The sequence below is a fragment of the Vulpes vulpes genome, chromosome 14 (assembly GCF_048418805.1).
Source record: "Vulpes vulpes isolate BD-2025 chromosome 14, VulVul3, whole genome shotgun sequence".
Taxonomy (NCBI): domain Eukaryota; kingdom Metazoa; phylum Chordata; class Mammalia; order Carnivora; family Canidae; genus Vulpes; species Vulpes vulpes.
Window position 1 is genome coordinate 8,249,213 of NC_132793.1, and position 20,693 is coordinate 8,269,905.

Below are 20,693 nucleotides of genomic sequence, written 5' to 3' on the forward strand. Positions count from 1 at the left end.
ATGGGGAAACAACAGCCTTGTGGATGATGATGCAGCATGGTTGGCAGGGATGCGCTTGGGTTCCCAGACCTGGGCCTGCCTCAGAAGAACCTTCCAGAAATTTAACCTCTGGGGCTGCACACCACACTTCCCACCATCAGAACCCCTTGAGAGGCAGAGATCACATCCAGACTCCACCAAATACTGACCAGCTGACCTTGGACAAGTTACTTAACCTTCCTGACTGTTTACTGCAAAATGGAGAGAGTCATTACCTCATAGAATTGTCACGAGGATTCCACGAGCTGATGTAAGCGAATCACTCAGCACAGTGCTTGGCACATCGCGTGCAATAAATAATAGCTTTTGCTTACTTTTCCTGAGAAAGGCATGCTCACTGTGGAATAAATCATGAAGTATAGATCCACAAAAGGCAGGCCAAAAAAAGCCCCAAGGTCATTCTGGTTCCCCAATAACTGATAAAGTTCTGATGCGCGCCTTTCCAGGTTGTGATCTCTCTGGGTGCCTTTTTTTTTTTTTAAGATTTTATTTATTTATTCATGAGAGACACAAAGAGAGAGAGAGAGAGAGAGAGAGGCAGAGATACAGGCAGAGGGAGAAGCGGCTCCATGGAGGGAGCCTGATGTGGGACTCGATCTCAGGACTCTGAGATCATGCCCTGGGCCAAAGGCAGACACCAAACTGCTGAGCCACCCAGGCATCCCATCTCTGGGTACTTTTTAACACACTACCGGAACGGGGTTGCTTGTCATCTTAAACCACCCCAAGGAGTCGACCCTGAACTGGATCAAGGTAGCCCGTCTAACTGCCTGTTTATGGGGAATCCAGAGAACAGAGAAATGTAGGAGCTGACATGGGAGGGTTGCCATCAGCAGCGTTTAAAATGTGCAGATCTAAAAAAAATAAAAAATAAAAATAATAAAAATAAATAAAAATAAAATAAAATAAAATAAAATAAATGTGCGGATTTGGGCAGCCTGGGTGGCTCAGCGGTTGGGCACCTGCCTTGGGCCCAGGGCCTGAACCTGGGGTCCCAGGATTGAGTCCCACGTCGGGCCCCCTGCATGGAGCCTGCTTCTCCCTCTGCCTGTGTCTCTGCCTCTCTCTCTGTGTCTCTCATGAATAAATACATAAAATCTTTTTTAAAAATGTGGATTTCTACAGGACAAACATCCTCAGTTTCTTCAACAAATAAATTGCAAGGGGACAAAAAGGGTGACATCACGCATCATCCAGAGCAGCGCTTGGCCAGGAGAACTTTCTACCACGGTGGAGATCGTCTGTATCCGCACTGTCCACTGCAGTAGGTACTATTCCACAGCATCTGCGGCCACTGAGCCCTTGAAATGTGGCTGGTGTGGCTGACTTGAGATTTTTTTACTTTATTAAAATGACTTTATTTAAATAGCCACATGTGGCCAGTGGCTACTGTGCTGAACTGTGCAGCTCGATTGAAAGAAACTTAAACACATGTCATCCAACCACACCGTAAAGACCTCACTTGCTTTCCCGAACAAATTAACTTAAAAAAAAAAAAAGGACAAAAAAACCCACCTATGAGACAAATGAGGGCAATTTATTTTATTTTATTTTATTTTATTCTATTCTATTTTATTTTATTTTTGAGACAATGAGAGAAATTTAAACATGGGCAAAAAATACTTGATAATACTAAAAACTTTTTGCTCATTTTGTAAGGTGTGATAATGATATTGTGATTATGCTTTTCCAAAAAGTCCTCATCTTGGGGCACCTGAGTGGCCCAGTCAGTTAAATGTCTGACTCTTGATTTTGGCCCAGGTCATGATCTCAGGGTCCTGAGAGTGAGTCCCGGGGGAGGGGCTCCCCACTCAGCAGGTGTCTGCTTGAGCGTTCTCTCTCTCCCTTTCTCTCTCCACCAGCCCCATCCCCACCCACTTGCCCGTGCATGTGCACTCTCTGTCTTTCAAAAAATAAATACATAAAGGGGCACCTGGGTGGCTCAGCAGTTGAACTTCTGCCTTTGGCTCAGGTCACAATCCCAGGGTCCTGGGATCGAGTCCCACATAGGGCTCCCCGCAGGGAGCCTGCTTCTCCCTCTGCCTCTGTCTCTGCCTCTCTCTCTGTGTCTCTCATGAATAAATAAAATCTTAAAAATAAGTAAGCAAATAAATAAAAAAATAAAGACACATTTTAAAAAGTCCATATCTTTTAGAGATCCTAAAGTATCAACAGATGAAATTATACAGTATCTAGAATTTGCATCAAAATAACATAGCGGAAGAAGTGAAGTAGGGATGACGGAAGAGGTCCATGAGTTGATAGCTGTTGAAGCTGTATGAGCAGATGGAGGTTCATTACTCCCTTCTCTCTATTTTGCTTGAAATTGTCCATCTATAAGAAAAATTCTATAATCATCCGGCGTGGTATATTTGTCTTTCTTCCTTAGGGAGTTCCATCGAAAGTGAACATTGACATTTATAGATGGAAAGCCATCCATTCTAAAAGTATTATTAGTTTTAAACAAGATAAAACAGTGCTTTTACAAAAAAAAAAAAAAATCACAAGCAGGCCTCATGTTGCCAGCTTCCTAGAAGAGGGCTGAGATCATTCCCTTTCTCTGTGGGATTCACGTATCAAACTCAACTGCCAGGACAGAGGCTACTAGTTGCCTTAATATATGTCTTCCCTTCTCTATCAGCAATAAAATCCCAGCTTTTAGCTGGCACATGGCCACCCAGATAAAAGAGCTTCCTTTGCTCTTGAAAGGGTAGCCATATGACTGTATTCTAACTAAGGGTCTGTAAGGAGGAGTGGTATAGATGACTTCCTGGAATTGTCTTTAAGGAGGATGTTTCCTTTTCTGACCTTCCCACATTCTTTCTGCTTCCTGGAATGTGGTCTGATGGCTGGAGCTTGAGCAGCAAGGCTGGATCCTGAGGCCAAAGCCACATGAAAGGCGGGCTAAGCAGTGAAATAGAAAGTTGCTGACATGGTGGAGGGCCACACAGCCCTAAACAGACCCAAATCTATTTTTCATGAAGGAGAAATAAACTTTTACTTTATGGCTTTCTATTATTTATAATTGGTTCTGATCCCAATTAATATAGTTCCTAAATTTTATTTTTATCAATTCCCTAATATTTATTGAATATTTACTCTTAGGTTGTATCATGCTAACTGCTTGGAGAGAAGCAAAATAAAAGTTGTAGAATCAGGGATCCCTGGGTGGCTCAGTGGTTTAGTGCCTGCCTTCGGCCCAGGGTGTGATCCTGGAGTCCCGGGGTCAAGTCCCACGTCAGGCTCCCTGCATGGAGCCTGCTTTTCCCTCTGCCTGTGTCTCCGCCTCTTTCTCTCTCTCTCTCTGTTTGTCATGAATAAATAAATAAATAAAGTCTTAAAAAAAAAAAAGTTGTAGAATCAATACAAAGAAATTTTCAGTTTCACTGAAAGATACATAAAATATAATTAAGATGTGATTAAATAATAAACCTAGCTAGTATGTATTAAGTACCTATTATGTGCCAGACATTTTTCTAAGTACTTTATACATAGTAACCTGTTTCACCCTCACAGCAAGATTGAGGGTTATTGGGGCGCCTGGGTGGCTAAGTTGGTTAAGCATCTGCCTTCAGCTTAGGTCATGATCTTGGGGGGCCTGGGATCCAGCCCTGCATTGGGCTCCCTGCTAAGTTGGGGGCCTGCTCCTCCCTTCCATTAGTGCTCTATCTCTCTGTCTCTCAAATAAATAAATAAAATCTTAAAAAAAAAAAAAAAAAAAAAGATTGAGGGTTATTTACCAGTGAGTAAACAGAAGCACAGAGAGGTTAAGTAACTTGTCCAAGATCACACAGCTTAAAACTGTGAAGGTAAGAGAGACAGATGTCATCGATCAGGAAGGTTTCAGAAGGAGAGAAAGAGCTGGGACTCAAAGTATTTTAGCCTCTGTGAGTCCCTTCCTCCAAAAAGGGTATTAAAAATTATGTTTTGCTACTGCATTGGCATAAAGATGAATATAATCCCAGCTGGATGATGATGATGATGATGATGATGATGATGATGATGATGATTATATATCCATTATTGTTACATTTACTTCTCTTCTTGCGTGGGAGAAATTAAGACAAAAAAACATTTTTGTGGGCCCAGAAAAGTATCATGGGGCCCAAGTACCAACACTTATTCATCATGGAGAAGCCGCCCTCACAATCCTGTGTAATTTTTCTACTGAGCATTTATTCCAACTGTGGCTAAATACTTCCTGCATGGTGAGGCTAAGAACACTTGAATCTAACTCCCCTGGGGTGACAGAGTGTGAGTGACCACTGACTGGTCTCCAAGGGAAGGCCTGACCAATCTGTATTTTTATTTTTATTTTTTTTAAAGATTTTGTTTATTTATGAGAGACACAGAGAGAGAAGCAGAGACACAGGCAGAGGGAGAAGCAGGCTCCATGCAGGGAGCCCGACATGGGACTCGATCCTGATCCCGGGTCTCCAGGATCAGGCCCTGGGCCCAAGGCGGCACTAAACCAGTGAGCCACCCGGGCTGCCCCAATCTGCATTTTTAATCAAGCTGTTAGCAATTCTAATGATTACAAATGGTTGAGTTCCATTAGAATTAGCTGTTTAATAATGTCTGTTTACCTGGCTAAAACTTTGCCTCTGGCTAGGACTATATTTTTGTGTGTAATTCTGCATTTCTGTATCAACACAGATTCTGGCACATAGTAGGTACTCAATAAATTTTCAATAAATAAGGAAAATAAAAGGAAAGCTCCAGGCCATATTTGCAAAACTCCCATGGTGTCATTGCCATAGGAAAGTAACTATATTTTCAAGGATCTGTAAGTCTTTTTTCTTTTTCTTTTTTTTTTTTTTTTTAAGATTTTATGTTTTCATTCATGAGAGGCACACAGAGAGAGGCAGAGGGAGAAGCAAACTCTCTGTGGGGAGCCTGATGGGTGACTCAATCCCAGGACCTCAGGATCATGACCTGAGCCAAAGGCAGACACTCAACCACTGAGCCCCCTAGATGCACCTAGGACCTGAGAGTCTTAAAGGAGTCAGTGTAGCTCTGCCCCCTAAAATATTGCCCAGGGTAGGTCTGCAACAGAAATGTTGTTCAATGGCTGTCCATGGGTGTAAGATTTTAATACATTGTACACTATCATGATTTTACTCAGATTAGATTCATTGGTTCATAAATATTTTTAGATTTATTTGAATTCAAGATCTATAATGTCAAGGACATAAGAAATCTGTGGGATTTTACATAGATGATTTCTTTGGTGGCATTTGCTTACTATATTTTCCTTTAGTTAAGGTCTGGGTGATAAGAAAACATCCTGTATGTGGTGAGGAGGATGCTATTTCTCTGTGAAGGGACTGGCACAGCATTTTGCATTCATGGCTTATGGGCATAAATCCATTCTGCTCAATAAGAATTAAAAAGTTCACTGAGCTCTTTCATTCAATGAAATCATTTCCACTTTTTCTTGCGGGATTTACACTGAATTTATTCTAAGATGAGAGCCTTCAGGTCTTTTCATCAAACAGAATGCAAAGCTTAATTAAATTGCACTTGTCATAGCATATGTATGTGTTCCTTAGTGTTTAGCAACTTGATGATAAAGATAAGTTTTAATGACCCATGTAAGTTCTGCATATTTCACTTGTGTTCCAGAGATAGCTTTTCTTTCTCTTATTAAAGCTGCACTGCAATATTCATAGAGTATGTGCTGCATTTAAAAATGTGTTTGTGGGAGGGGGGCACCTGGGTGGCTCAATTGGTTAAGCATCTGCCTTTCGCTCAAGCCATGACCCCGGGGTCCTGGGATCGAGTCCCGAGTTGGGTTCCCTGCTCACGGGGAGCCTGTTCCTCTCTCTCCCTCTGCCCCTCCCACAGCTTATGCTCTCACCTCTCTCTCTCAAACAAATATCTTAAAAATAAATAAATAACTAAAAATGTATGGGTACATCCCACAGCTTATGCTCTCACCTTTCTCAAACAAATAATATCTTAAAAATAAATAAATAAATACATACATACATACATACATACATACATACATAAATAAATAAATAAAATGTATGAGTACATATTTGAGAATTGAGTCCTTTTCTCACTTTCTCTTTAGGAGGAAGAGAGAGAGATCATGAGAACAGAACTTGGTATTCGGAATTTGGTCCAAGAAAAGAAGTTTCCAGGGACAGTCATGATGTCCATGTAGGTAGAGTTTGACTTCATGTTCTTTCTATTTCATCGTGGATGGTTATTTAGTACAGCATGAGGGCACTGAAAGACTGAATTATTCAAGAAAAATGGTATTTTTTTCTACTTGTGGTTTAGTTTATTGACATCCAAACCTGTTTTATAAAAGATGATGTATTTACTACATTACACATTTAAAGATTAAAGAGTATTTCTGGGGCACCTGGCTGGCTCAGTCGGTAGAGCATGCAACTCTTTATCTCAAGGTTGTGGGTTCGAGGGCAGCCTGGGTGGCTCAGCAGTTTAGCGCCTTCCTTCAGCCCAGAGCCTGATCCTGGAGACCCAGGATCGAGTCCCACGTCGGGCTCCCTGCATGGAGCCTGCTTCTCCTTCTGCCTGTGTCTCTGCCTCTCTCTCTCTCTCTCTCTCCCTGTGTCTCTCATGAATAAATAAATAAAATCTTTAAAAAAAAAAAAGGTTGTGGGTTCGAGCCCCATATTGGGCAGAGAGGTTACCTAACAATAACATCTTAAAAATAAATATATAAAAAGTATTTTTGTATATTTAAAAATGTACAAGAAAGATTCATGTATACATATAAATATATTTTATTTTGTCTTTTTAAAAACTTTTTAAAAGATTTTAATTATTTATTTATTCATGATAGACATAGAGAGAGAGACACAGGCAGAGGGAGAAGCAGGCTCCATGTTGGGACCGCTAGCAGGACCTGATCCCGGGACTCCAGGACCGCGCCCTGGGCCAAAGGCAGGCGCTAAACCACTGAGCCACCCAGGGATCCCTTATTTTATCTTTTTAAAGATTTTATTTATGTATTCATATGAGACACAGAGACATAGGCAGAGGGAGAAGCAGGCTCCCTGTGGGGACCCCAATGTGGGACTTGATCCCAGGACCCCAGGATCACGACCTCAGCCAAAGGCAGATGCTCAACCACTGAGCCACCCAGGCCGCCCCCATATAAATATATTTTAAAATATATAATTAAGATATATAAAAAATGAAACAGAACTTTTACTTGTGAACACCTGAGTAACTAGAAAATATAATTAAGCGAAATATATATTCTCTCAAGCATTATGGCTGGATCTACTTCGTTGTTTGCTTGCTTCTTGTGCATTTATTTTGTTTGTTTGTAGTTTGCTTATCGACTGCTGTTTTCCAAGATAGTAACTTCAGCTAGTGGATAAAATCCACCAAGTGTTAACATTTTACGATTTAAATTTTACAAGTATTTAAAATGAATGGAAATGAATCTGCTTGTCCAAAGCTACACCATCAAGGACTTTAGTTTTTTACATAAGCCATGTTTGCCTAACTGGGGAAGCACTATGTGTTTGTGTTACACACACATACACTGACGTGGCTCAGAGATTTAAAGGAAATATTCGGGGTTAGACCTATAGCGTTGTCCTACAATCAAGGTCACCCACCTCCTCATTCTCAGTGAGCTCCAAGTCACACCATTCTGCACAAGAGACTCCCCAATTTTCACCCATACTCTGGTGACATCAGAAAAAAGTTCTGCCTCTGGGACAGAGGTCAGTGAGCTAACCCACTTGGTTGAAGCTTTGCGGGCTGCATGGATGCCTGGAGGCAGCAAAGAATAATGGGTTGGAGCACGGTGCTGAGCTGTGTGATCCTGGATAGGTTGGTCAACCTTTCTGTGCTCTGGATTACTCCTCTGCAAAACAGCATCTGCCCTGTAGAGCTGTAGTGAGGAGACTGGGAGCTAATACACAGAAAAAGCATGCAACAGCGTCGGAGACGTGGTAAACAGCGTGTCAAGAGGCTTGCCATCATTGCAAGGTGAGTCGATGACAACTGCCTCTCACCCCATGGCTACTGTTCTGCAAATAAGAAGGGGGTGGTCTCTGGCCACTGGGGGGGGGGGGGGGGGAATCATTTACTGCAAGAACAGAGGTTTCTTTTACATATTTTGAAAATGGAATCGTTCACAGGAAGGGAGAGAAAATGCTGACTTCTCCCAGCCGGCAGTGCCTGGGAGGAGGGGCTTTTAGAGCCAAAGGGACTTTTAGCTGAGTAATAAAGCAATATTCCTCGTGAACACTACCTTCCGTCCTCCTCTCCGTGATTGTAAAACTGTAACAGAATGTTCAAGGTCTCCTAGGGATTTTACAAAAATCACTTGAGGAAGACTGTTCTGGAATCATCAATTTTTAACCAGTGCTTACTGGGCATATTCTAAATAAACGAGGCCTATGGAAGAAGTGTCTAAGGGGTTAGTCCTGAAACTCTGCAGTATTTTTTCTCCTGGTGTTAGTAATAACCACCCAGTGTGTGGATTACACCATGCGAGTTACACAAAAAGTGATGATCGTTTTTAAAAATATCTTTCCTCCTAAATGACCAGAAAAAGAAAAATCATGGTGAAAAAAAAATGTGAAAAAAGAAACACACACACAGAGGAAATTTTAGAATCACTGGTGACTATTAGTAATATCTTAGTGGATGAGAAAGCGTTTTTTGTTTGTTTGTTTGTTTGTTTGTTTTAAGCCCCTCCTGCGTGGTGTGGAATCTGGGATTTTTTTTTTAGGTGTTGGGATAAAACTGATACCACAAGAAATACAAGGAGAAAAAGAGGAAGTTGTTCTATGCCAATACCAGAATCTAGACCGCTTCCTTTTCAGACAGGTGCATCCCACATTGTGAAAAAGGACCAGAATTTTCAAGGTAGGGAGTAGAAGCAAGAGCTGAATATTCCTCAAGAATTGGAAGGTACAGGTTGACTGTAAAGGCAACAGACATAGCAGCTCACCGGGTCTGGACATACAGAAGGGGACATTCAGACCCTGCTTATAAGGGACATTCAGACCCTGGTCACAAGGGACAGGCCACACCCAGGGAGGTTTGGTACCCTTTGCCAGGAGTCCTTGGCCTGAAGTTTGGCCTCTGCAAACTACCTTTGTGACCTTAGAAAGGTCACGGTCTTCCTGAGCCCCGGTTTCCTAATCTGTAAAATGGGCTAGTGTGCATCCCCTCTCCGCCTAGCAGAGCCTTCTAAGACAATGTATCCATAAAATCCTTTGAACAGCTTGAACAAGGCAAACATAAGGTGTTGTGCTCAGGAGGCACAATTCCAAGCCTTTCCTGTACTGTTTGGACCAAAACATTGTTTCCTTGTCTACATTATTTATCTACATGGCCTTATAGTTGTTTGCGAAGATGAAATAGGCTGCTTCCATGGTGCCTACCCAGAAAGTTCGGTGGCTTAACACTTTGTTAAAGGGCTCTCTCATCTAAAGTCGTGTTTTTAAAAATGAGCACCTGGAACCCTCTTCCACAGCCAGAAAGAGGGGGGCCGGAGCTGCCCTGGGGTTTGAACCACCTCACTCACAGTTTACCCCTGACCCACCCACGTGTTGCCTGTTCCCTGGGTGCAATTCAATGGCCTACACTAAACACGCTTGATAAACGGATCAAGAAGTTGAACACATCCTCATCTCGTACCCCAGCCCTGACCCCATTCTGTAGGTCTCTGGCCACGAATATGTGATGCCTCCTTGGAACAGGGTTCCGGCCTATCCGAGGGCCCACGCCCACTTGTTGTTCCACAGGAAACTTGGAGCCAGGCCAGGGCTCTGGCCAAATAACTGCGATGCCAGAACTGGTTAATCACAGCCCCCCACCTCCACCCCCACTCCCCACCCCGAGATCACACCCCCAGGGGCAGGGGGGTGGGCAGTGGGGTGGGGGTCAGGGACAGGGGCCCCTCCCCGGCCCTGGGCTCCGGGCAGGCGAGCAGGCACTTTCTCTCGCCTGCCTGTCTGGTGAGACAAGTCACCCTTTGGGGCATCAGGAGTCTTTGTTAAATTACTCCATTCTTCGGCTAATTTGGCCGGCTCCCTGGATTTAGGCCACGGTTACTGGTTGGCTTTTTCTGAGCCGGCTTTTGGCACAGGTAGGAAAGGAGGAGGAAAAAAAAAATGGTGTAAGCAAGTTTCGAAATCTTAGATCATTTCATGAATGACTCAGTGTTTCCTTTTGGAAAAGTGCAATAATTGGCTTTCATTAATAACTTAGCTTTGAGAAAAAGTTCTAAATATTGAGAAGCCTTTTGTGCTACCTGAACACAGGCACCTTCCGGATTTTCATTTTTATAGCTTCCAGAGGGATTTCATTCACTTGATAATGTGGGCTCGTTGAAAAATAAACTGTCACATACTTCCTCCTTCAGGCTTCCTGTTCTTTCTGAGAAAAGCATTGGGGTTGTCTCTCTCACTCTCTTTCTTTCCTTTTTTTTTTTTTTTCCATTTGAGAAATATCTCAAAACATAATGTATCAAATCAACAGGTTGTACACCTGAAACTGACACAATGTTGTGTGTCAATTACGTCTCCTTAGAGCTGGGAAAAAAAAATATTTAATGTATAAAGCTCTTCCTCTCCTTTGACAGACTAGCTACATTCAGCTCAAGCAGTCGGCCCTTTCTCTTCCTAAAATGAGATTCTCATTCGCACAGAATATTTCTCAACGTACGAAGTAGGCAGCTAAATATATTTCAGATATTATCTTTAATCCATTCCAGCACATTTCAATCTTGGAATTAAACAAACGGAGGAACCAAAAAAAAAAAAAAAAAAAAAAAAAAAACCAACAACAAAAAAAACAACAACCCAACAGCAACAAAACCCCAAACAAAACCAAAACTCTCTTTCTTCCTTTCTGTCTCTCTCTCCACATAAACAATCCTGAGGTTTTTTAACACAGAAGACATCCATTCTTCCGGCATTGGTGCTCTTGACTCCAGCTTCCTAGCTCTAAACCCAGAAGATGTTTCAGATGACTCATTACTGGAATAAATGTTTCTAATGTTAAAGGTATGCAAATAGAGCATAATGGGTGAAGGAAGGCTCTGTGATATGATAAATAACGCTGAGAAGGGGACTGGTCACTGTGGACTCTATTTGCATACAGGCTTATCTTGTTTTTAAAGCAGGAGGGGAAAAAAAAAAAAAAGAAGAGGAGGAGGAAGGGAAAAATCCTGACTTTCACCACATGCTCTGAAAATACAACTTCATAACAAGGCACAACACTCTGAGCCACGTTAACGAGCAGAGAGTGCTTAGTGTGAAAGACTCCCCAACCCATTAAAAACGTTTTCTAGAACGTAGAAAGCAAACAGGGGACTAGCCTCAGGTCATCTTACTGAGAAAATTGCACAATCAAACTTTTTGTCGCTCCAGTCGGCTGTGTTGGGTCAGGACTGATTCTGTTACGACTCGGGTTTCAGGAGTCGGCCCTGCCTGGGTGGTTGGGCTCATCCCTACCTGGGTCCCAGGCGAGGCGAGCTCCCCAGCCAGCCAGTCCCATTAGAAGACAGAAAGACAAAAAAAAAAAAAAAAAGAGAGAGAGAGAGAGTCGCCCCACAGTGGATTCTCTCCCTATATATCAAATTACAAATCTTGCAACGTTTTCTACAAGCCAGAGGCACCTGTCGTCATTTTGGAAGGGAAGTTCAAATTGCACACTTTTTTTTTTTTTTTTTTTTTTTTTACATCTCTGTAAACACATACTATCATCCATGGTGTGCTCTGAAAGAAATCACGCTCTCGTGCAATTGCTCACCCATGCAAGGTGGAAATATTTATTTCAAGGAAATAGGATGAGCAAAGTCCATCCTGACTCAGGAGGAGAATGGTTTTAAATAAATACTTCAGAAAATGTCTAAATTAATCCCGTGAGGGAGAGTAGGAAGGGGTGGAGGAAGCACATTAGCAGGCAGGTGCCCCCGAAGAAGCCTCAAGCAGGTGTTCACCAGAGCATCTCACTCTGGGTCATAGCAAATGTGACATGAAGTCCACTTCTAGTGGCCCATTTGCCGACTTTGAGGTCGGATGTGTTGAGAGAAAGCTGAATTGGGCTGAGAATAGACAAAGTGCAAGTGCTGTGAAGATCCATCTCATAAATAGCTTTGGGTGTCTCTATTTTATATAGTTTGATAATCAACTTTTGGGGGGGAGCACTGTCAAGGCTTCTCCAACAATGTACTCATGGTCAGAATGGAGCAGGTGTCCTATACTTAGTGAAGTTTGATTCTGAAGTGGAGAGCAAGAGGAGGAGGTCAGGAAACTCAGGTACTGGAGACAGAGGGGGTAGGTGTCTTATTTAATGAGAGCTTGATCCCTTAAGACTGGGATTCAGACATATGTACTTCTGTACTTAAAACATGTCCATGTGTGTTTTTTAAAGAAGTGAATATCCTCTTCTGATATCGAATTCAGGAAGCACAAAAAGCACACAGAGAAATACCAGTTTCCCTCCCGCTGTGGTTATCCAGCCTCCCAGGGCCCTCCCTCCAAGTCACCATGAGGCCCAGAGCTAAGATTTTTTTTTTTAAGGAGATAAGGACCCTCTCAATTTGGTTTTCCTTTACAAAGTGAATATCCCTTTTGTGGTCTTTATTCCTGGATAATATGTCCTAAAATATCTTAAGATACAGAGGGGAAAAAGAGTTTCCTGGGGCCCCTCAGTAGGTTTAAGTGTCTACCTTTGGTCTAGGTCATGATCCCAGAGTCCTGGGATAGAGTCCCAGGTCAGGCTCCCTGCTCAGTGGGGGTCTGCTTCTCCCTTTCCCTCTGTGCTCTCTCTCTCTCTCTTTCAAGTATATAAATAAAATCTTAAAATAAAAAGTTTCCTGGTATGAGTCTTTACCTGCTAGGGTTTTAATTCAACTGTCAGTGAAACTTTTTTTTTTTTTTCTCAGTTTTCAGAGATATTCTTTACCATTCTGCTGAACCAGAAGGAGCTGTGTGGGGAGGAGGATGGGGCGGTGAGTGGGTGAGCAGGAAGGGGGTCTGTATAGCCTATACCGTTGGTATTTTGCAAATTTTAAAAGAGAAAGGAAACAAGAGGTGATTTAACAATCTGACATTATTTTTAACACCTGAGAAACATCAGCACGTTGAACAATCAAATGAAGAAAAGCAGGATACAGCCAAGTACTCGGCCATTTTTTAAAAACTGCAAGGAAAAATAAATAAATAAATAAATAAAAATATAAATAAAAACTGCAAGGAAACACACCAACGTAGGAACCGGGGCTGTTGCTGAGTGTTTAGGTGTTAACTTGAAGGGTGTTTTTCTGAAGTTTTTAAAATTTTCTACAAAGAACAGGGGCGCCTGGGTGGCTCAGTCGGTTGGGCTTCCAACTCTTGATCTAGGCTCAGGTCATGATCTCAAGGTCGTGAGACTGAGCCCCAAGTCAGATTCCACACTCAGCACAGAGATGCTTAAGATTCTCTTTCTCCCTCTCTCCTTCTTCTCCTTCTGCCCCTCCCCCCTCAGCTTGTGCTCTCTCTCTTAAAAAAAAAAATTCTACTATGAACAGTAAGGCTTCTAATTATAAAAATAAAGAAGTATTTTTAAAGGATTGTCCACTGCATACTAGAGTGTACCCTGTAGTCTTTCCTAAGTGCTACTGCAAAGTTTCGGGGCGCTTGTATTTAAAATAAGGCAGGTACACAGACCTAATGATATTCTCTTAGCTCATTGTGGAGTTATCCTGAATAACTCTGATTCATCTCCTGGGGCTTCTACTATATTCTATTTACATGTGTTCAACACACATTTACATATAGATTAATCATAGATCTCATTTTCGTGTCTATCCCCACAGTTTGGAAGACGCTGTTTTTAACACCATGCAGGACACTCTGTATCAGGTCAATAAATATAAATTTGAATATTCAGGAGCTGATCAGTTTTTGTTTAAAGGGCTGGTCCCGACCCCTCCAATAAGCCTGAGCATAGATGATAGACATTTTACCTAGTATTCTGTAAAGACTCCTGGTAGTAGCTTCTTGGCTTGATCAGCTTAATGATTCATTTATACTTGCAATGTTATTTTTCAGCTGTATGCCTCTGTGTGCTTAAAGGAAAAAGGACAAAAATAAGTTTGAGGGGAAAAAAACAATTTAATTGCTTTCAAATGTTCCAATAAACTCAAACCCATATATTCTTGCTCAAGAATTTCCTTGCCAGATTATTACACACTTGCTTGCCAACTCTCTAGCTTTCTCTTCTTTTCCTAATCTTTGGAACTATAGAAGATATTAAGTGCCGTTGGCTGGTTGGAAAATGTAAATATATATATTCCCCAAAGACTTAAACATTCAAATGTCACAGGAAAGATTAAAAAGACAATCAGATCTCTGCACTTAAGAAGCCTGAACAAGTTTAAGAATCAGAAAATAACAAAACAGTCTTAGGCCCCAAGAAGAAAGAAGTGTTTTGTTTTGTGTTTTCACATTCATGTTTAAATAACCCTTCTGTTATCTTCAACTGTAGTTCCTACTGAGAACGTCCCAACAAACGGCTAGTCTCTATGACTAAGGAAATACTCCAACTAATGATCCACTGATAGGCAACGAAATATCAACAAGGCCAGGAGGGCTTGAAGGTTACTATCTAACAGACTGGTGGCACCAAGCAGTGGGCTCAGCTAGATGAGGAGGTAGCAGCGGCTGTACCCAGACCATCGCACATTTGCTAAGATTATTTCGGTCCATCGGACACCTCCAGGTGGGCACCATTCATCTGGGTTCTCTGTAGACAGGATACAATGGGAAATACTGTGAATAGTGGGTGCCTGTATTCAGAGTCAAAGCTTTGAATTATTACTGGCTAAAATTCTAGCATTTCTCTGATGTATTTACAGTGTTTTGCTTCATACCGGGAAACTAAGAAAGACACAAAATCTTTAATAACTTGGAAAAGTAAAGAGGAAGGCAGGAACGGTTTTCTAATGTACAGAAATGGAAGGGGACAAAATTTTTTAGAGTGAGTTCAGATCTCTTTTTTTCACAAGCATAATTCTTACTTACATATGAATGCCGTCCTCCAAATATTAATTAAAACAATTTTATTTCTATCTTGATTTCTTTGAAACGGATAGAAGATTCAGCTTCTTGGGTTTGGGATCATATTTTTACAATGTGTTGTTTTTATACACTTTCTTTAAAAAAAAAAAGATTTTATTTTTAAGTAATCTCTATATCCAAATATGGGGCTTGAACTCACAACTCCAAGGTCAAGATTCATGTGCCCCCTTGGCTGAGTCAGTCAGGTGCCCCTATCAACTTTCCTTTTTTTTTTTTAATTTTTAATTTTTTAAAAAAGATTTTATTATTTTAGAGAGAGAGAGTGTATAATCAGGGGGAAGGAGAGAGACAAGCAGACTCCATGCTGAGCATGGAGCCTGAGGCCAGGCCTGACCCCATGACCCAGATATCACAACCTCAGCTGAAATCAAGAGTAGGAGGCTCAATTGACTGAGCTACCCAGGGACCCCTATAAACTTTATTTTCAAGAAAAAAAAGATATGACATCTTCCAGGTCTCCCAAAAGACTATATCATAGTCACAGGGCACTTTTTATGTCTCTAATAGTTGTGATATGAAGAGGGAATAGAGAAACTGAGTTAGGGATAAAGTCAAACTGAGCTCTTACATGACCCAAGAATCCCAAAAGGCCATAAGTCAATTTAGTTTAAGCCAGTGTCCTTGGCTCTGGATTCATCTTGACATATCTGTTAAAGTACATTAATTTTAAAATACATTTTTCATCGTAATTACCATGTTAAGTGTTACTAGAAATTCATTACTCTCTGGGATCAGAAGCGAAGGCTTTTGTTCTTAACAGAACCCATCAACGTTGGCTTACCCTGCTAAACAACATCAGACGTTCTCAAGCGCCAGAGGATGTCTTCAGAAGAAATAAAATGGGCCTTCTTTGCTCCCCCTTAGACTCCTGAGAAGGCAGGTTTGCCACTGAGGCAAACATTTGCTTTCTTCTTGGGATATAAGTCTATGGGCTTTTCTTCTCCATTCTCTCACTTACAGTTAGGGTACTTAATTAGAAACCAAATATAAATCTCTCAACCTGCTGGTCAATGAGCAGAAGCATTCTTTGAAAAGGCCTAGTTCAAGGAAGAGAAGATTGAAAGAGAAAAAAAAAAAATGGAACAATGCCTCATTGAACAGATTTTGAGGATCCCTCAAGGGACAAAAACCAGGTTTTCCCCAAATGGTGTTTTTTAAGTGTCTGTCAAATCTCTCATTCACCTGCTTAGGATTCTTTTACATTTCTTCAAAACGTCTGGAGCTCAAAGTAAATAATCATTACAATCCTTAAGTCCAATGTTAACAAGGAGAACGTTTCCCAAGAATCTGACATTTCAATTAAGATTGCAATGTCGCCCCTGCCTTTTCAGAGATGATCAAATGTATCACATCGGAAAACCGTGTAATCTTGTTTGGAAATCTTCCTCATGCTCTTGCATCCTGTGTTGAGTTCTGCCAGAAAACTTTAATACAAATCAGAAACTTAATTTAAGTAATTGCTACTAAAAAAGAAACTTCTGGCCCAGTACTGGGAGTCTTTTGACTATTAATAACCAAGAGAATTGTATTTTCAAGTTGGTGAAGTGCTCATTTATTCTGCTCCCGGCTGTGATCTCCGTATAGACAGGGTGTCCGGGAAGCCTGGAGACAAAAAAGAATATGCATAATGCTATTGTGGACATCTTCAATCTGCAAAAATCAGAATACAATGGGGTATGATAAAATAAACTAGAATGAAAGCAGAACAAAGGAAATGGTTAATGTAAATTCAATAACATTGTCTCGGGTTCCAGACTTTCTGGAACTCCCCTGTGAGAACCTGTGGGGTGTGTTGAGCCAATGAGTAGCTGGCTGAAATGGGAAACTCCACTGCAGGAAGAGCTGCTTTTCTGATGCTGCTAATTAAGGAATGTGGAACCCTTCCTTCTGAGTCAGCTTGGTGGTATGTGGAGCTCTGTGCTGCTTGCTGCTTACATGATTATTGCATGAAACTTTGGAAGTAAAACCAGAGTATCTTGCCACTTAACATTTAAGAGGCTAGAGGTGGGGTGTGTGTGTGTGTGTGTGTGTGTGTGTGTGTGTGTGTGTGTTTAAATGGTTCCTAATCTTTAAAATGGTCCGTGGCAGCTGGGCTTTTTATCAGCCGATCATATTTACAGCATAGTCTCAGATGGCAGGGTGCTATCCCAGAGAGAGGATTTGGACCATTTATGAGCTCACGTTAAGGTACACAGGCTTATCACAGCATTCTGGGGATTCACTACTATTACACAGCAATAAAAACATCTCTGCGGACTGTCAGCTCTTCTGATTTTTAATGCCTTTTTGGTAAAAGAAGGCATATCGTAGAAAATAATCTGAGAAACACGGGAGGTAAACAAAGGTCATACGACTTAAAACTTTTTGATAAACATTTTGCAATGTATGTAAAGGTGGGGAGGATAGTAAAACGAACCACCCCCATACCCAACACCCAGTTTTGCAATCTCAAGTTAACCACATTGCTTCAATTCTCCCGTTTTTAAAATCTGCTCAAGTATTATAAACTCTAACATGTCATTCTCCTCCATATGTTTCAGGATATAGCTCTTATAAATATATATATTTAGATATATAAGATATATATCTTTTTATAGCTCTTATAAATATATTTATATATATTTAATATATTAAATATAATACATTAAATTTAATTAAAGTTAAATATAATATATTAAATATATATATCAAATATATATATATATATATATATCCTTTTCCCCCCCAAACATCCCACAGTGCCTTTATCACAGCAGTTGAATTAAGAGTAAGTTCCTGCTATCACACAACACCGGGTCCCTACTAAAATGTCCCTTGATAAGAAAACCAAGGTAAACAATTCTACATATACCTGTATCTCCCCTTTTTGCTTACTAATACGAAGATTTCTGGCTTCTTAACAACGTGATGTTTGTGTCTTGATTTTTCCATTTGCCCATTAAAGCTATTTCCCAATGGCAGATTTTCAGAAGTTGGAAATTTCGAAACGGCCTTGTGCGCAAGAGCAGGAGATCACTTTGGAAGATGAGCCACGTCTTTCTTTGTGTGCTCCCCTGCACACACGGAGCGGGCGTTAGTGTAAAGCCCGCTGCCTCGGAGATCTTTGCTCTCAAGACCTTTTCCTTTATTAGGGCTATTTCCTTAGGACAGGTTCCAGGAGGGGTCCGGCTGCACCCAAGTGTATGAACATTTGTAAGGCCCTTGACTTGCCTGGCTGAGCTGTTTACAAAAGGACTGGACCAATTTACACTTGCACTTACAAAGGATGAGAGGGCCTCGATTAAAATGCTTAAAGGCAGGGCTCCTGCGAGCTCTTACAAATCACAGGCTGAGGCTGGCTCCTGTTTGTCATATGGTCCCAGCCCTCGCAAAATAAATAAATACCCGTTTTCTATAGCTGTAAAAACACGGCCTGCGCACACTGCCAAACAACCACAGACTAACTCTGATTAAACGAGGAAACCGGTCTACTTGTTGAAAATGTGGTAATGAGATAGTTTCCACCCAGACGGGAAGCCCAGTTCTGGCGGGGGAGGGGCGCCTGCGTTTCTTCTGCTCCCTCTGCCCCCCAGGAAGGTAGGATCAGGTCAGCAGCTCTGCCTTTACTTTCCCTCCTCCCCCTCCTCCCCCTCCTCCTCCTCCTTCTTCTTCATTTAATTTTTTTTTTTTTTTTTTTTAAAGCTGAGTATCTTATCTGTGTCTCTACGGCTGGGTAGATGAGGCTGAAATACTGGTGAAAACTAGCAGAAACTTCTGGTGGCAGGCGCTTCCTGTCAGTGCAGCCCCACAGCACTGGGGGACCGGGGATTAGGGGCAGAGCCATTTTAGCTGGGTCCAAATTCTACTTTGTTTCCTTGGGGACACGTTGTTCTGATTTGTTGACTTCCAATAAAAAGCGCCTCAGAAAGGGCTCATGCCTGTGCCTAGCATTCTCATTTTCTTTAAAGAATAATAGAGCATGTCAGTGACAAATCCTTGTAGAAAATTCGATTGTATTGGTTTGGAGAAATTTATGTGACAGTTTTGGGTGTTTTTTTTTGTTGTTTTTGTTTTTTTTTTTGAGGCAGGGAGAAAGAAAAACTATCTCATTCCTCTCGTGTTGAGAGAAGAAACCAAGAAGGTAACTTGATCAGAAAATACTTAGCAAGAGGGGCCTTAAAAGCCCAGAATCTGAATCTTTAACTCTCTCTCTCTCTTTTTTTTTTTTTTGGAAAAAAAGTTCAGGAAAGAGGTTTTACTTATCCTCGTGTACTCCTCACTGTCTTCATCCCACACAATGACGCTGAAATACTTCCTCCGAGCAAGTGGGAACAAACTATAATCTCTTAAAACATTTTTAAGAGGACATGCAGGCTTGGTGTTTGTAAAAATATGTCAACAAAATGTGCTAACCACATTTTTTTGTTGTTGTTGTTGTTTTTTAAAGTTGTCAAAGAAGCCAAAGCGATTAAGTTAAGCTGAAGAGGGCTGTTTTAGAACAAGGGGACATTTGGAGAGAATAATGACTCAGGTCATTTGGGCTGATGTTTACTGAGTGATCGCAGGGTGCCAGGCCCTGTTTTGAGGTTTGGTTGTGATTAGCTCCTGTAGCCCTCCAGAGTCCCCATGGAGAGGGTGGCAGTGTTACTGTCATTGGACAGGTGAGGCAGGCAGGTCAAGTCGGGAGGCTGAGTTTGCCAGCAGCTGAGCGGGGGAGGCAGGGGTTTGGGTCCAGGCAGGCTCTAAAGACCACGTTTGACTCAGGTCTGGTTTCTGAGAAAGCCTGCAGGTTCCTTTTGGGAGCTGCTAAGCCCCAGCCCATCAGCTGAAGGTGAAGTGGTGAGGGAGCTGGCTTTGGATCCTCTATGCCACCGAGCACCGGGGCAGCAGTTTCCGATCTTCAGTCTAGACCCAGGAGTTCTTTTTTTTTTTTTTAAATAATAAATTTATTTTTCATTGGTGTTCAATTTGCCAACATACAGACTAACACCCCCAGTGCTCATCCCATCAAGTGCCCCCCTCAGTGCTAGACCCAGGAGTTCTTGATCACTCTACACACCTATCAGGAGTGTGACCTTAGATCTCCTCTCCAGCATTTCCCCAAAACCCCAGCATCCTGTTTGAGGGTGTGGCTGGAGGGGGCACACCTATGGTCAGGGAGACAGGGGCTCATCTGCCCACATCCTTCCCTGTGGCCACTCACCTCTGACTTTCTCCTGCAGGCACCTCTCCAGTCTCGCTTGACCTCCTGTTTGGGGAAGATGCCCAAGGAGCCCCGCAAGGCAGGTATCTCCCAGCTTCCGTGAGGATCGCTTGGATCGAGGTATCTTTCTTCAAAGAGTTCCACTTGCTTTGTCTACGTTGGGTGGTCTCCCATTGATGATCAAGAGCTGCTCAGGTTCTGGAGTGGACAGACTCGGGCCCAGCTCTCACAGTCTCTCTCACTTCATGTAAGCATTCTGCTTCTTTTCTCCAACCCAGATTAGGACCCTGGCAACCCAGAATAAGAGTCCTGCAGTGGTGGAGAAGAGACCGTGGCAATAGTGTTTTTTTCTTTTAAGATTTTATTTTGTTTATTTATTCATGAGAGAGAGGCAC

At 41.9% G+C, this 20,693-nt stretch overlaps 1 long non-coding RNA gene across 3 annotated transcripts; it reads right to left on the minus strand.

Moving 5' to 3' along the window:
- Positions 1–14,130: 14,130 nt before the first annotated feature.
- Positions 14,131–20,687, minus strand: LOC140595335 (uncharacterized). Of its 3 annotated transcripts, XR_011996860.1 has the most exons (3): positions 20,299–20,687; positions 15,898–16,718; positions 14,131–14,781 (listed from the first exon to the last, which is right to left on the minus strand). It is a non-coding gene; the product is annotated as an uncharacterized lncRNA (long non-coding RNA). The 3 variants fall into 3 exon arrangements; XR_011996859.1 differs by having other exon boundaries at positions 14,131–16,718; XR_011996861.1 differs by lacking the exon at positions 20,299–20,687 and adding an exon at positions 17,968–18,396 and having other exon boundaries at positions 14,131–16,718.
- Between the last annotated feature and the right edge of the window lie 6 nt (positions 20,688–20,693).